The following is a 14,831-nucleotide window of genomic DNA, read 5'->3' as shown; positions in this document are numbered from 1 at the left end:
TTGTTTTAAGTATATATTTAAATTTTGTCCTTTGATCCAATAAACCTTTTTTACATTGCATCACATCGCGATGTCAATAGATTACTCTTTTACTTGTTTGACAATTTTTATTGTTAGATGACTATTTCTAACAATACTTTGGGGACTTCGAATCTGTTCCACGGTGCTCCGGTGTGACTGCAGCATCTCTTCTTCATACCGGTATGCACCACATGTCCTGGATTTTGTAAAATAATACTTTTTCAATGAGCCACTTGAATTTTGGGAAGCTTTCAGGAGTTAACGATTGTCTCGTAATTTCTACTCACTACATTGTAAAATTATTACTATTCCCTTAATCATCCTTTTTACCATTATCCTACAAAATCTATGAACAAAGGACGAGGGACACAGAGTAGAGAGCTAGGAAAACCAACGAGAACAGGGCTATAGAGTGAAATAGAGGGGGGTAAAGTAAGGGGAAAGAACTGTCTTCTGATTGAAATTTATTGTCCGTTATATGTCATGGAGTTTAATTGCTAAACAGCAAATTCCTTCATATCTATATTGGCATAGATTAATCTTTTTTTTTTTAGTTTGCCACAAAATGCTTTTTATTTGATAGACCCCAATTGAAGTGACTTTGTCCCGTTAATGTGATAATGTGAGTGTGACACCATATTTCTGGTGCAAGGGATTTCCCTCTCGTCTCCCGTGGGAGGGAAACTGATATTCAAGGGGGAGTCCTGTGTGAGTGAGAACTTCATACAGCTATACAAAGATCTAAGGAAAACAGAAAGCGGGAACAGGAAGGAGCAGTTTTGTGCAAGTTTAGTAATTATATTTACATCTATTTATAGCCAGCTATCGGGTTGCGCAAAAATGTCATTTACAACAATGCCTTTTTTTTTTTTATTCTTTTTTTTTTCTGTGCACAAGATAATACAGAGGTTCACAATGCCACAACAGCATTAGTAAACAGTGAAAACAATGCAGAGCATATACAGGGAGTGCAGAATTATTAGGCAAGTTGTATTTTTGAGGATTCATTTTATTATTGAACACCAACCATGTTCTCAATGAACCCAAAAAACTCATTAATATCAAAGCTGAATATTTTTGGAAGTAGTTTTTAGTTTGTTTTTAGTTATAGCTATTTTAGGGGGATATCTGTGTGTGCAGGTGACTATTACTGTGCATAATTATTAGGCAACTTAACAAAAAACAAATATATACCCATTTCAATTATTTATTTTTACCAGTGAAACCAATATAACATCTCAACATTCACAAATATACATTTCTGACATTCAAAAACATAACAAAAACAAATCAGTGACCAATATAGCCACCTTTCTTTGCAAGGACACTCAAAAGCCTGCCATCCATGGATTCTGTCAGTGTTTTGATCTGTTCACCATCAACATTGCGTGCAGCAGCAACCACAGCCTCCCAGACACTGTTCAGAGAGGTGTACTGTTTTCCCTCCTTGTAAATCTCACATTTGATGATGGACCACAGGTTCTCAATGGGGTTCAGATCAGGTGAACAAGGAGGCCATGTCATTAGATTTTCTTCTTTTATACCCTTTCTTGCCAGCCACGCTGTGGAGTACTTGGATGCGTGTGATGGAGCATTGTCCTGCATGAAAATCATGTTTTTCTTGAAGGATGCAGACTTTTTCCTGTACCACTGCTTGAAGAAGGTGTCTTCCAGAAACTGGCAGTAGGACTGGGAGTTGAGCTTGACTCCATCCTCAACCCGAAAAGGCCCCACTGTCAGGGTACCTGGAGTCTCTACCGTTGAGAGAGGTAGAGACTTAGAAGGTTATCCGTCCGGACGCCATGTCTCCTCGGTCTCCCGCGGTTCACTCGGCCTTGCTAACGCCGGCCGCGAGGGAGTCACTCCCTTTTATAACAGAAGGACCGGAGGTAGACGTCATGACGCTAACCCGAAACACCCTGCCACTCAAATCTCGGGAGACGAATCAGGACTCGCCGGAGGCGTGTCTCCTCTCCCTAGCCAGGATACTTAACGGGGGTTCTCTCATTCACTCATTGCCCTGTCGTGGTTCTAGTCCTTCTAGTCACACAGTGCTTTGTGATTCTCTTGTCTTTTGGTTCTGACCCGGCTTTGTTATTTACTCTCCTGCCTTTCTGTATTCCTTGACCCGGCTTGTCTCTCGCTTACCTGTCTTCTGTTATCCTCGACCTCGGCTTGTCTCTGACCATTCTATTGTAGTTCTACGTTAGTCCGGCCATTCTAAGGACCGGTATACGTATCAGCTACTCTTTGTACTCTGCGTGTTGGATCCCTGACCCGATCCTGACATTACGACAGGGCCATGGATCCTGCAGGTACAAATTGTCAGCTTGGTTCTCCTGATCCTAGGTTTGACGCCATGGATCATAGGATGGATCAGATGGCTCTGGCACTACAGGCGCTGCTGTCTCGCCCTATTAATCCACCTGAGGAGAGGCGTAACACTTCTGCTTCTTCTGTGGGTTCAGGGTTAGAGGTAGCTACTGTAGGTGCTTCTTCCCGAGTTACCCCACCTGTACGTTATGCTGGTTCCCCTGAGAGGTGTCGTGGCTTTTTGAACCAGATCAGTATTCACTTCGAGCTACAGCCCCGTTCATACCCTACTGATAGGGCAAAGGTGGGATTTATTATTACCTTACTCATTGAGAGAGCTCTGAGATGGGCGAATCCGTTGTGGGAGAATGATAATCCATTAGTCTATAACTATAATTCCTTTGTAGCTGCTTTTAAAAGAACTTTTGACCCTCCTGGCAGGAAGGCCAATGCAGCCAGATTACTGTTGCGCCTTAGACAAGACAACCAAACCCTTGTGGATTATGCACTAGAGTTCAGGTCTTTGGCGGCAGAGGTAAAATGGAATGAACAGGCCTATATAGACGTATTCTTAAATGGATTATCTGATGTAATACTTGATGAGGTAGCTACTAGAGAACTTCCCGAGAATCTGGAGGACTTAATTTCCTTTGTCTCCCGTATTGACGAACGCCTAAGGGAGAGACAGAATACTCGAGATAGAACCGCTAAATCTTTCTCTAGACTAGTACCATCATTTCAAGTTGCTGAAACCAAAGATCCACAGGTTTCAGAACCTATGCAGTTAGGCCTTACTCGTCTCTCAGAGGAGGAGAGACAGTACAGGAGAAGAGAGGGACTGTGTATGTATTGTGGGTTCAGAGGTCATGTACGTTTGAGCTGTCCCAGCCGTCCGGGAAACGCTCGCACCTAAGTTTCTCTAGAGGACAGACCTTGGGTGTTTCGATTTTGTCCTCTACTCATAACTACAAAGAACATAGACTCCTTTTACCGGTCTCGTTAACTTGGGAGAAGGGAACTTTAGAAACTATGGCATTGATAGACTCCGGCGCTGCTGAGAGTTTTATCGACCAAAAGTTTCTCACTAAACACACTATCCCATCCCAGTTAAGGAAGACACCCTTGGCTGTTGAAGCCATTGATGGTAGACCTTTAGTTGAGCCTGTGATTTCCCGGGAGACCACACCTCTTTACTTAACTATTGGTATTCTACACAAGGAGGAAATATCCCTACTACTCATTTCATCCCCTTCTGTTCCCATAGTCCTGGGATATTCCTGGCTTAAGAAACATAACCCCGTTATAGATTGGAGATCAGGGGAAATAGTTTCTTGGGGCCAGAATTGTCAAGAGAGTTGTTTAAAGAAAGTGTCACCTCTTTGTAGTGTCAACCCAATTAATAACGCTACTGACTCTACCAAAGTACAGATACCGTCCTTGTATCAAGATTTAAAGGCAGTATTTGACAAAAGAAAGGCTGATACCTTACCACCACATAGGCCTTTTGATTGCAAAATTAATTTACTTTCTGGTACCATGCCCCCCAGGGGTCATGTATATCCTTTGTCCACGAATGAGAACTTAGTTCTAGAGGAGTATATTCGTGAAAACCTAGACAAGGGGTTCATTAGAAGATCCTCCTCCCCTGCTGGGGCTGGATTTTTTTTTGTTAAAAAGAAGGATGGCTCTTTAAGACCTTGCATTGACTACCGAGGCCTTAACAAGATAACCATCAGAAATGTTTATCCGATTCCCTTGATCACCGAGCTTTTTGACCGATTAAAAAGTTCTAAAATTTTCACTAAGTTAGACCTTAGAGGTGCTTATAATTTAGTGAGAATCCACGACGGTGACGAGTGGAAAACTGCATTCAATACTCGATATGGGCACTATGAGTATACGGTAATGCCTTTTGGTCTCTGCAATGCTCCGGCAGTATTTCAGGACCTTATTAATGAGGTTCTTAGGGAGTTTCAAGATGACTGTGTAATTGTATACCTTGATGATATTCTTATACATTCCAGGGATATTGAGACTCACCACAGGCAAGTCAGGAGGGTTTTACACAAACTTCTTCAGCATGGCTTATACTGCAAACTAGAGAAATGCAGCTTTGACCAATCCCAAACTACATTTCTTGGTTATGTGATTTCTGGGGAAGGGTTTGAAATGGATCCGGAGAAGCTCCAATCCATACTAGACTGGCCTTTACCTCAGGGTCTCAAGGCTATCCAGAGATTCATTGGTTTCTCTAATTACTACAGACGTTTCATTAAGGGATACTCCTCTATCATTGCTCCCATCACTAACATGACCAAACAAGGGGCTGAGACTAAGAATTGGTCTACTGAAGCTCTTCGGGCTTTTGAGACACTCAAAGAGCTGTTTGCTTCCGCACCAATTTTAGTTCACCCTGATACTACTCTACCTTTCCTACTCGAAGTAGACGCTTCTGAGACAGGTATAGGTGCTGTTCTGTCCCAAAGGTTGGGTGTAGATAAACCACTACATCCTTGTGGATACTTTTCCAAAAAATTGTCCGGTACTGAAAGCAGATATGACATTGGTGACAGGGAACTACTAGCGGTTATAATGGCCTTGAAGGAGTGGAGACATTTATTGGAGGGTACCTTGCATCCTGTTACTATTTTGACGGATCATAAGAACTTATCCTATATTGGGGAGGCTAAACGACTATCATCTAGACAGGTTCGTTGGTCCATATTTCTCACTCACTTCAACTACGTACTCACATATAGGCCAGGTTCTAAGAATTCTAAAGCCGACGCCTTATCTCGCCAATATGAACCTGCTGCCGTATCTGAGCCGGTTTTGTCCTCTATAGTACCCAAGTGTAACATTATCGCTAACACTACTCTCAAAGTTCATTCCCCGCTACTTGATCAGATAAGGAACTTGCAGCATCTGGCACCTAGACTGACTCCGGTTTCCAGACTTTTCGTTCCCCCTGAACTTCAATTGGAGCTCTTACAGTGTCTTCACGAGAGTAAGGTGGCTGGTCATCCGGGTGTCCGCAAGACGTATTCTTTGATCTCCAAGGATTTCTGGTGGCCGTCGTTACGGAAGGATATTAAGGATTTTATCGGGGTTTGTGTGGTCTGTACTAAAACCAAACTACCGCATTCGCTTCCTTGTGGCCTTCTACAACCGCTGGAGATTCCTGACAAACCTTGGTCCTGTGTGGCTATGGACTTTATTGTGGATCTGCCGGTTTCTAAAAAACACACTGTTATCCTCACCGTAGTCGATAGGTTTACCAAGATGGCACATTTCGTACCTTTGCCTAAACTCCCGACTTCTCCTGAATTGGCAGAGGTCTTTGCTAAAGAGATTTTTCGTTTACATGGGATTCCTTCTGAGATCACTTCTGATAGAGGCTCCCAATTTGTTTCACGTTTTTGGAGGTCGTTCTGTTCTCAATTAGGCATCAAATTGAATTTTTCGTCCGCCTATCACCCTCAGTCTAACGGAGCTGCTGAACGAACTAACCAGAAGATTGAGCAATACTTACGTTGTTTTGTTTCCGAACACCAGGACGATTGGGTCGGTTTGATTCCTTGGGCAGAGTTTGCGCACAACAATCTTGTTTGTGACTCCACGCATTCAAGTCCCTTCTTCATGAACTATGGCTTTCATCCATCTATTCTTCCCCCGGTTTCTCCTTCCCAAGGAGTACCGTCGGTTGATGTCCATGTGGCCAACTTGAGGAAGTTGTGGGATCAGACTCGACAGATTCTTCTACACAATTCTGTACTGGTAAAGAAACATGCTGACAAACGTAGAAGGGCGGCTCCGAATTTTGTTCCAGGCGATAGAGTGTGGTTGAGCACTAGGAATATTCGTCTTAAAGTTCCTTCCATGAAGTTCGCTCCTCGTTATATTGGTCCTTACAGGATCTTGACTCGAATTAACCCAGTGGCATATCGTCTAGCTCTTCCAGCTACTTTACGCATCCCGAACTCCTTTCACGTGTCATTGTTGAAACCTCTAATCTGTAACAGATTCTCCTCCACAATCGCCCCTCCGCGCCCTGTTCAGGTGGAGGGTCAGGAGGAGTATGAGGTTAACTCCATTATTGATTCTCGTGTCTCCCGGGGACGAGTACAATATTTAGTTGACTGGAGGGGATATGGTCCTGAGGAGAGGAGTTGGGTACCACAAGAGGATGTTCATGCTCCTCGTCTTCGCAGGGCATTTCACTCCCGCTTTCCATCTCGCCCCGGCTCCTTCCGCCCGGTGGGCGTATCTGAGGGGGGGGGTACTGTCAGGGTACCTGGAGTCTCTACCGTTGAGAGAGGTAGAGACTTAGAAGGTTATCCGTCCGGACGCCATGTCTCCTCGGTCTCCCGCGGTTCACTCGGCCTTGCTAACGCCGGCCGCGAGGGAGTCACTCCCTTTTATAACAGAAGGACCGGAGGTAGACGTCATGACGCTAACCCGAAACACCCTGCCACTCAAATCTCGGGAGACGAATCAGGACTCGCCGGAGGCGTGTCTCCTCTCCCTAGCCAGGATACTTAACGGGGGTTCTCTCATTCACTCATTGCCCTGTCGTGGTTCTAGTCCTTCTAGTCACACAGTGCTTTGTGATTCTCTTGTCTTTTGGTTCTGACCCGGCTTTGTTATTTACTCTCCTGCCTTTCTGTATTCCTTGACCCGGCTTGTCTCTCGCTTACCTGTCTTCTGTTATCCTCGACCTCGGCTTGTCTCTGACCATTCTATTGTAGTTCTACGTTAGTCCGGCCATTCTAAGGACCGGTATACGTATCAGCTACTCTTTGTACTCTGCGTGTTGGATCCCTGACCCGATCCTGACACCCACAAGCTCATCTTTGATGATACCAGCCCAAACCAGTACTCCACCTCCACCTTGCTGGCGTCTGAGTCGGACTGGAGCTCTCTGCCCTTTACCAATACAGCCATGGGCCCATCCATCTGGCACATCAAGACTCACTCTCATTTCATCAGTCCATAAAAATCAGTCTTGAGATATTTCTTGGCCCAGTCTTGACATTTCAGCTTGTGTGTCTTGTTCAGTGGTGGTCGTCTTTCAGCCTTTCTTACCTTGGCCATGTCTCTGAGTATTGCACACCTTGTGCTTTTGGGCACTCCAGTGATGTTGCAGCTCTGAAATATGGCCAAACTGGTGGCAAGTGGCATCTTGGCAGCTGCACGCTTGACTTTTCTCAGTTCATGGACAGTTATTTTGCGCCTTGGTTTCTCCACACGCTTCTTGCGACCCTGTTGACTATTTTGAATGAAACGCTTGATTGTTCGATGATCACGCTACAGAAGCTTTGCAATTTTAAGAGTGCTGCATCCCTCTGCAAGATATCTCATTATTTTTGACTTTTCTGAGCCTGTCAAGTCCTTCTTTTGACCCATTTTGCCAAAGGAAAGGAAGTTGCCTAATAATTATGCACACCTGATATAGGGCGTTGATGTCATTAGACCACACCCCTTCTCATTACAGAGATGCACATCACCTAATATGCTTAATTGGTAGTAGGCTTTCGAGCCTATACAGCTTGGAGTAAGACAACATGCATAAAGAGGATGATGTGGTCAAAATACTCATTTGCCTAATAATTCTGCACTCCCTGTATATGGCATGAGAAAATGGCACAGTTTTTAAGTATTTTAATACATAGGCTAATCCTGCTTGTTTAAATGAAAGTCACAGAAGTAAAGATAGATGCAGATATTAAACAAGTAACGTTAGAGACTTCGCGTAGTATATGTTTGCACGGTAACAAGATTAACATTAGAATATATATTTAGTATTAAAGATCAAAGTTTTGCTACTGCAAGGTATGCCTAAGCGATAATTGAACATGCAGTAAGTTACTCTTAATGGTAATATGCAAGCTAAGTTTGCCACCCTGAGTGACTGTAGTGGTAGGTGCTAGTGTGGGGATGTTTGGAACACGTGGTGCAGCCTTATGGATTAGTTTTTCTGGCTGAGTATGAGGTGATTGTGGATCCGACAACGTTTTATGCTTTCAGCCTATGCCTGTCATGGGCAGAGTGCAGTACCCGGTATTGGGATGAACGAAAAACAATGTGACAAATAGCTTATATGTTTGAAATAAGTTTAAGCATCTCAATATAGTAGAAAGTAGTATACTGTAGCATAGAGTATAGGATATAAGATGGTAATTAGGCTACAGTATAGGGTATACAATAACCGCAGTATCAGGATAACAGGTTTATGTCTAACTTTGTGAAGGAACAAAAAAGAACAAAATACAGATATGCTTTGCTATAGAGTGGTCGACAGTTTACTTAGCCTATGCCTGTAGAGGGGGGGGACACTGTCCTTTGCCAGCTGGAAGCTAGAGTCCGTCTCGGTCATCCAACCCCTTCCCTGGAGGTTGGACATGTGCGCTGGGAGTGAGGGCAGGCGAGGTAGTCGGTGGAGAGAGCAGCCAGGAGGCTGGTGTTGTGTGCGGGAACCCTGTTGCCATGCGGCGGTAAGGCGTTCCTCCTGCCAGCATTCTGTTCCGGTCCCATTGTAGCCCAGCAGATTCCTTTTAGGGGATGGCAGGTAGTGCCCCCAGGCCTGCGGGTGGGTGCTTGGTGGCAGCCCTTGTTCCTCTGCTTGCGTGGCCCGCGTGCCCTGGGCTTCACCCGTCTCCTCCGCCTCTCGTCGGAGTGTGTCTCATGAGCCTTCCGGCTGGTGCGTAGCAGGGAAGGTGAGGTGAGTCAGGTGGCGGTTTCGCGGTTCGCGGTCTGCTCTTGAGCCTCTTCAAGAAGGCTGTGAATAGCCTGTCAAGGCGGACCTCAAGCGGCTCCAGTAGGTCCCGTGTGGTGGGGGTCCGTGCTGAGTCCGCCATCTTGTCCACGGCTGCACAGAGTGTCAGTCGTTTTTGGGTTACCCTGTCGTCACTTGACAGCAGGTAATGGGTAGCTGGGACCGGGATAACCCCCGCCGGTCAAAAGGGGGGGGGGGAACGTGGGCCCAGTCTCTTTCTGTAAGCCGTCGCTGGCGGCGGGGGAGCGGCCGCCTCCTCCACGCCGGCCATACTTGTAGGCCTCGGGTTGTGTTGCTGTGTGTTCTGCAGTTGGTGCCTGGTGTTTGGCAGCAATGCGTAGCCCTTGTCAGCAGCTCTTTGTTGGTGGCTCATTTGACGAGTTTTGGAGTCGTTTTGTGGCTTTTTATCCGACAGATTTGGCGTTTGGAGCGGGAGCAGCTCTGACCTGCGCCCGCTCGACTCTGCGTCCAGGCCCCGCCACAACAATGCCTTTTTAACCTCAAATCCCTCAGCCTTTGTAACTCCTAACACTAAATTTTATTAGATTTGTTATGAGGTATATACACTTGTTATAAGGGTCATATGCTGCAATACATACATATATAAGCATCAGTACTCTGTTACACACTGCTGTGATGACCCAGTGTACAGCAATGCACGTCTTGTAGGATGTACAGAGACATTCAGGGTTAGGGTTAGATGGTCTTATGGTCAGAATATCAAGTTGACACTGTTGTTTCGGAGATTTTTAGTGATGACTCACTAAAGTTAGATTTGAGTTGTGCTTTTTTAATAGAAGAGGTATCTGACCTATTATTCCATCTCCCATAAATCGTCTTCAACTATGTCTCTTATTCTCCTTTAAATCCTTTTCCTACAGTCTTTGAATAGTAGGTTTCTACACTTCTTCTACCCTATCACCCCTCTACCTGTCCTCTATCCTGTTCCCTATCACCCTATTCAATCTCCTTCCCCAGGCCTGGTCCCATCCTTAATGTATATCTTCAAAACTTGTAACGTTCAATTATATCCTAAAAAAAACATCTCACCATCTCACAGTACGTCTCTATCCAACTACCCCCCGCCCCACCATATCCTTACTCCCCTTCACTTCTAACATTCTAAAGTGGCATTCGTGACCTTCTCAATATGGTGCCAGCGTTCCTCAATATATTAAAACGGCCCTTACTTAAGCAACTAATAATTTAGTCACCGCTGAATCTAGAGGTAATTACAGTTTTTAAGTCCTCTCGACTTCTTCTCCACCTTCTGCTGCTTTTGACACAGTTGACCTCTTGCTGCTACTTTTGCCCTCCTCAGCCTTGGCCTTTACAATATTGTCCTGTTATCCTACATCTTCCAATGTTCCTGCTTTTCTGGCCCCATCTCCCCAGTTTCAGATTGATTCCTCAAAACTCAGCCTTTGCAAAACTAAACGTCCCATACTTCCTCTTTCCCATTCTCAACTTCCTGGTCAGCCTTCACGTAGGTCACAGGGAGCTCATTACCCCAATCCCCATGCTTGCTGCCTTGGCATTACTTTCTCTTCTGATTCAAACCTTTGCTTCCCACATCAAATCTGTCTCTAAATCATCAAAGCTGAAACTTAATAATACAAGATGCCACTAAGTCATTTGTTCACGTACAGATAATTTCACGTCTCGATTATTGCAAATTATTACACATTTCTTTTCCCTGTACTTGCATTCACCCACTGTAATCTGAATGTAGCTGCCATGTTTACTTTTCTTACACATTGCCACTCTCACAACTCACCACTTTGCCAGTCCTTACCATGGCTCCCTGTAGCCTTCAATATTAAAAAGGCAGTGTTTACATTGATGCTTAGCAACACCTCTAGTGGCTGTATCCCTCATAGCCACTAAAGGAACTTCCTGAGTCTCAATGCATCTATACATGGAGATGCTGATTGGTTGCAGTGTGGTGTTTGCTGCACATGCGCACTGCCCCTCCAATGTTTACCTATGGGGGAGCATTGGATTGGCTGAGATCCTCAATATTGATCATCTCAGCAAGCAGAGTCAGTGAGACCATGGAGGGTCCGGTGTGTCCAGATAAATAAATCTAAGTGAAAAGATGTATTTTCTTACTTCTGACTGGGCCTAACGCTATAGTGTTCCTTTAAATTTTGCACATTCCTTTCAAAATTAATTTTATTTAAAAAAGTCAAAATAGACAGTTCATAGAACAGTTTATCTAAAGTTTTAATAAATTCAGATATTGCTTTTTTCTTCTTCCTTTTCTCACCACAACTAAGTTAAAGTCTAGGTATACACATCGAATACATATTATATATTTTATGTTACAACAAAATAAATGAAGAAATACGTTGAATAAACTAAATGTTGAAGCTGCTATGCTTATCATGATGGAAATAAAGATAAACCCGAGGTAATATTATTTAACAGTTTGTTGTTATGGGTTGTATGGTTTATCATTTTCTGCTTTTTTTGTCCATTGTCTATGTAAACAAAATGTTTGATAGGACAGGATGCCTGAATCATTGAATAATAGCTCAGTACCAGGAAATTCCTCTGTGCTATAGCAATATGATAATGATAATTATCTGCCGTATGGAAAATTCTAGCCGACAATGCAGAATTTATAGGTCTGGGTTTTATCAGTAAGGCATGTTAGATGTTAGAAAAACTGGAAAACAGGTAGCGGTCAGCAGCCGGTCCACAAGAAAACACAAACTCAGGAGGTGATAGAGTCAGAGCTTCCGAACAATAACTGGAGTTTGTGATTTTAAATATTATGTTGATTCATTCTCTATATTTAACAAATATAGGTTAGTGAGATGTGAAAAATAAAATTAGATGCAGAGATCCACACTGCTTTATCCTGCAACTGGACGCCTTCATCTTGGCTCTTAGATGACACCCTACAGTCTCCATAGAGAAAGCACAGAGAGAATAGAAATAAAAAAAAAATTCTATATCTATCTCCTCTACATTTGCAATTCTTTACCCAGGTCTGAACTGGCTGGTGATGTCAATTTTACCTTTTTTAATATAAATTTAAAATAAAAAGTAGCATCACATGAAACAAAGGTTATAGTGGATTTTCAATGTTTTATCGAAAGGGGTACCGTAGGCGCTGTAACTACTTGCTCTCAATAAAGTGGTTATAGTGTCTTGTGTTCCTTGGTGCCATCCTTCTATTCGGTGTTAAACAGTTTTTCTATTTGAATGCTAAATGTCCCAAGGAACCCATCCCCTTTGTCCTGCTTGGACTACAGAGGAAGTATAAGCATTAGCAGCAATTGGCGGCCTTGATTGGCTGAGAGTGTCGGCTGACCACTTTTAGCTCATCACAGCGCCCACTGCTGGTATAAACTGGTATGGCTAGAATGACGTGTGCAATATCAGCATTAACCCTATTTCTAGTAGGGGTCTGGGTGCCGGTGGACCTTTATTCCGTGTTAAACTGCTCAAAAAGGGTTTAACACTGAACGGAGGTACACCACTCGTAGACTCCAGGCACTATATCCAATTAAATAAGAAGAAATGGTTATAGTGCCTACAGCGTTAAGGAAAATTAAACTTTGAGGCCAAAGTAAATGAAAAGAAAAAAAGTAAAACGTTTTGAAACAATTCCCTTTTAAGTCCCCCACCCCCAATCCCTACTTTTATAAATATTCCCACAGACTGGAAATTCGTAATGCTATATTTAGACTGTTATGAAATTTTAAAGGTATTGCACATAATGTCACTTTCCCTTTAAATTGTAGGTGTTGCAAAGTAAAAATAGCAGACGGTATACATTAGTTAATTGCTTCGTAAAGAAGAATAGATTACTCACAGGACAATTTATAGTGCTGAAATCCTGGAAAGGGATTAATTAAATAATTGTCTCGGCTGACAGAGGTTCGGAAAACACAACCTTGTGTTAATTGATAAAATATAAAGCAGGTTATACTCATTACCTGCCAAAACATGCAACCTTTCTACAATAGTATCTAGTATCTGGGTGAGGACATTGAAACATAGGACACACAAGCTATTTTATAGCTGTTACAATCTATTGGATCTCATCCAGTAAATTACACCAGAATAGGTTTGGTTTTATAACCATACCTCCCAAATGTTCCAAATCAGGCCAGACAGTCCTGATTTTGGATCCCTGTCCTGCCACAGCTGGTTATTTATTTACATTAATTTACAGTAACAATGGAAAACTCTAAACGTGACAATGAAAAACTCAAATATAATTTGTGCATTATAAAATAATCTTCTATTGCTTGAGGGAACACTCAGGGCCTGTGTGCAATGCTGGGAAGCAGGCTATCAATAAAAGAAAAAAATAATAATAACTGCAGGGTACGGTTAATTCTACTGAATTATAAAAGCAAGTCTCTGTATGTGAAATTCTGTCTCAAAAAGCGAGAAATCAGATATTTTAGGGTGAGTATTGCAAGCAGTTTGTAAAATGCTCTGTTTAGTGGGAAAGCCTTATCAACCCTTACCTGCCTACGACCATCAAGCTCTCCCCTAGTCTTCAATCATTTAAAAAGTGCCTCAAAACCCATCTCCTTAGGAAAGCTTATGGCCTCCCAGAGTAACCTCTACCTCACATACCTGTCTCTTGATCTCTCATAAAGGACAGCACTCTACTCTCTTCTCCAGCTCTGCTTCACTCCACCTTGTTTGATTGCTACCACCTGTCCTGTTGGGTTTTACACCTCACCTCCTATAGACTGTAAGCTCATTTGTGCAAGGCCCTCTTCAACCTATCGTTCCTGTAAGTTTTTGTAATTGTCTAATTTATTGCTAAATCTTACCTGACCAACGCTCAACCTAAGTTGCCTTCTTCTGTGATTGCTCTATGTGAAACTGAGCAGCGTTAGGTTGAACAAGTTAGGTTGAGAAGCAGTTGGCCAGGTAACAGTAGAGTCGGACCCAACATGGCTGCCCAGCCAGATAAAAAACTAAAATTTTATTTAAAAAAATAGATCTTGGTGGAATCTTCCTGGATTCACTGAACCATTGACCCATTTGGCTTCTTGTCACAAGGCCTAGAAACTGCCGGTAACAGTACTTTGTCCCTGTGACGTATCCACCCATTTGGGTTACGCTAGAATTTGGTAATCACACAGTAACTCGTGTAGGTGTGATTTGTAGGTCCCCAGGACAAGTAGAAGAGTTAGATAATCTACTAGTTGAAGAAATAGCTAAAATGACAATGAAGGGGGAAGTTATCATCATTGGGTGACTTTAATCTTCCTGGTGTGAACTGGAAAACCAAAATAGCTGCTTGTGCCAGAAGCACACATATTCTAAACTCCCTACTGGGATTTTCTCTAAATCAAGTCGTAGAGGAACCAACTCGTAAGGAGGCCATACTAGATTTAGTGTTTACAAATGGAGATTTGGTATCCGATATTACTGTAGGTGAAAGTTTAGGATCCAGTGATCATCAGTCAGTGTGGTTTAATATAAGAACAGTAACCGAGTCACCACACAAAAACAAAAGTTTTCTAAAATTAGAATATGTGTAAAGGAGTCATTATCAGACTGGAGCAATTTAAATGGAGTCCAAGAGAAATGGGATTATTTAAAAGTTGCACTGCTGAAGGCAACAGAAAATTGCTTTTACGGACAAGCCTAATGCAAACAATTCAAGAAACCACTGTAGTACTCCGCAGATGTGGCCAAAATAGTAAAAAACAAAACGTTAGCATTTAGTAATTATAAAAAA

Source organism: Pelobates fuscus, chromosome 9, assembly GCF_036172605.1.
Source record: "Pelobates fuscus isolate aPelFus1 chromosome 9, aPelFus1.pri, whole genome shotgun sequence".
Classification (NCBI taxonomy): domain Eukaryota; kingdom Metazoa; phylum Chordata; class Amphibia; order Anura; family Pelobatidae; genus Pelobates; species Pelobates fuscus.
This window is presented reverse-complemented; position numbering follows the sequence as displayed.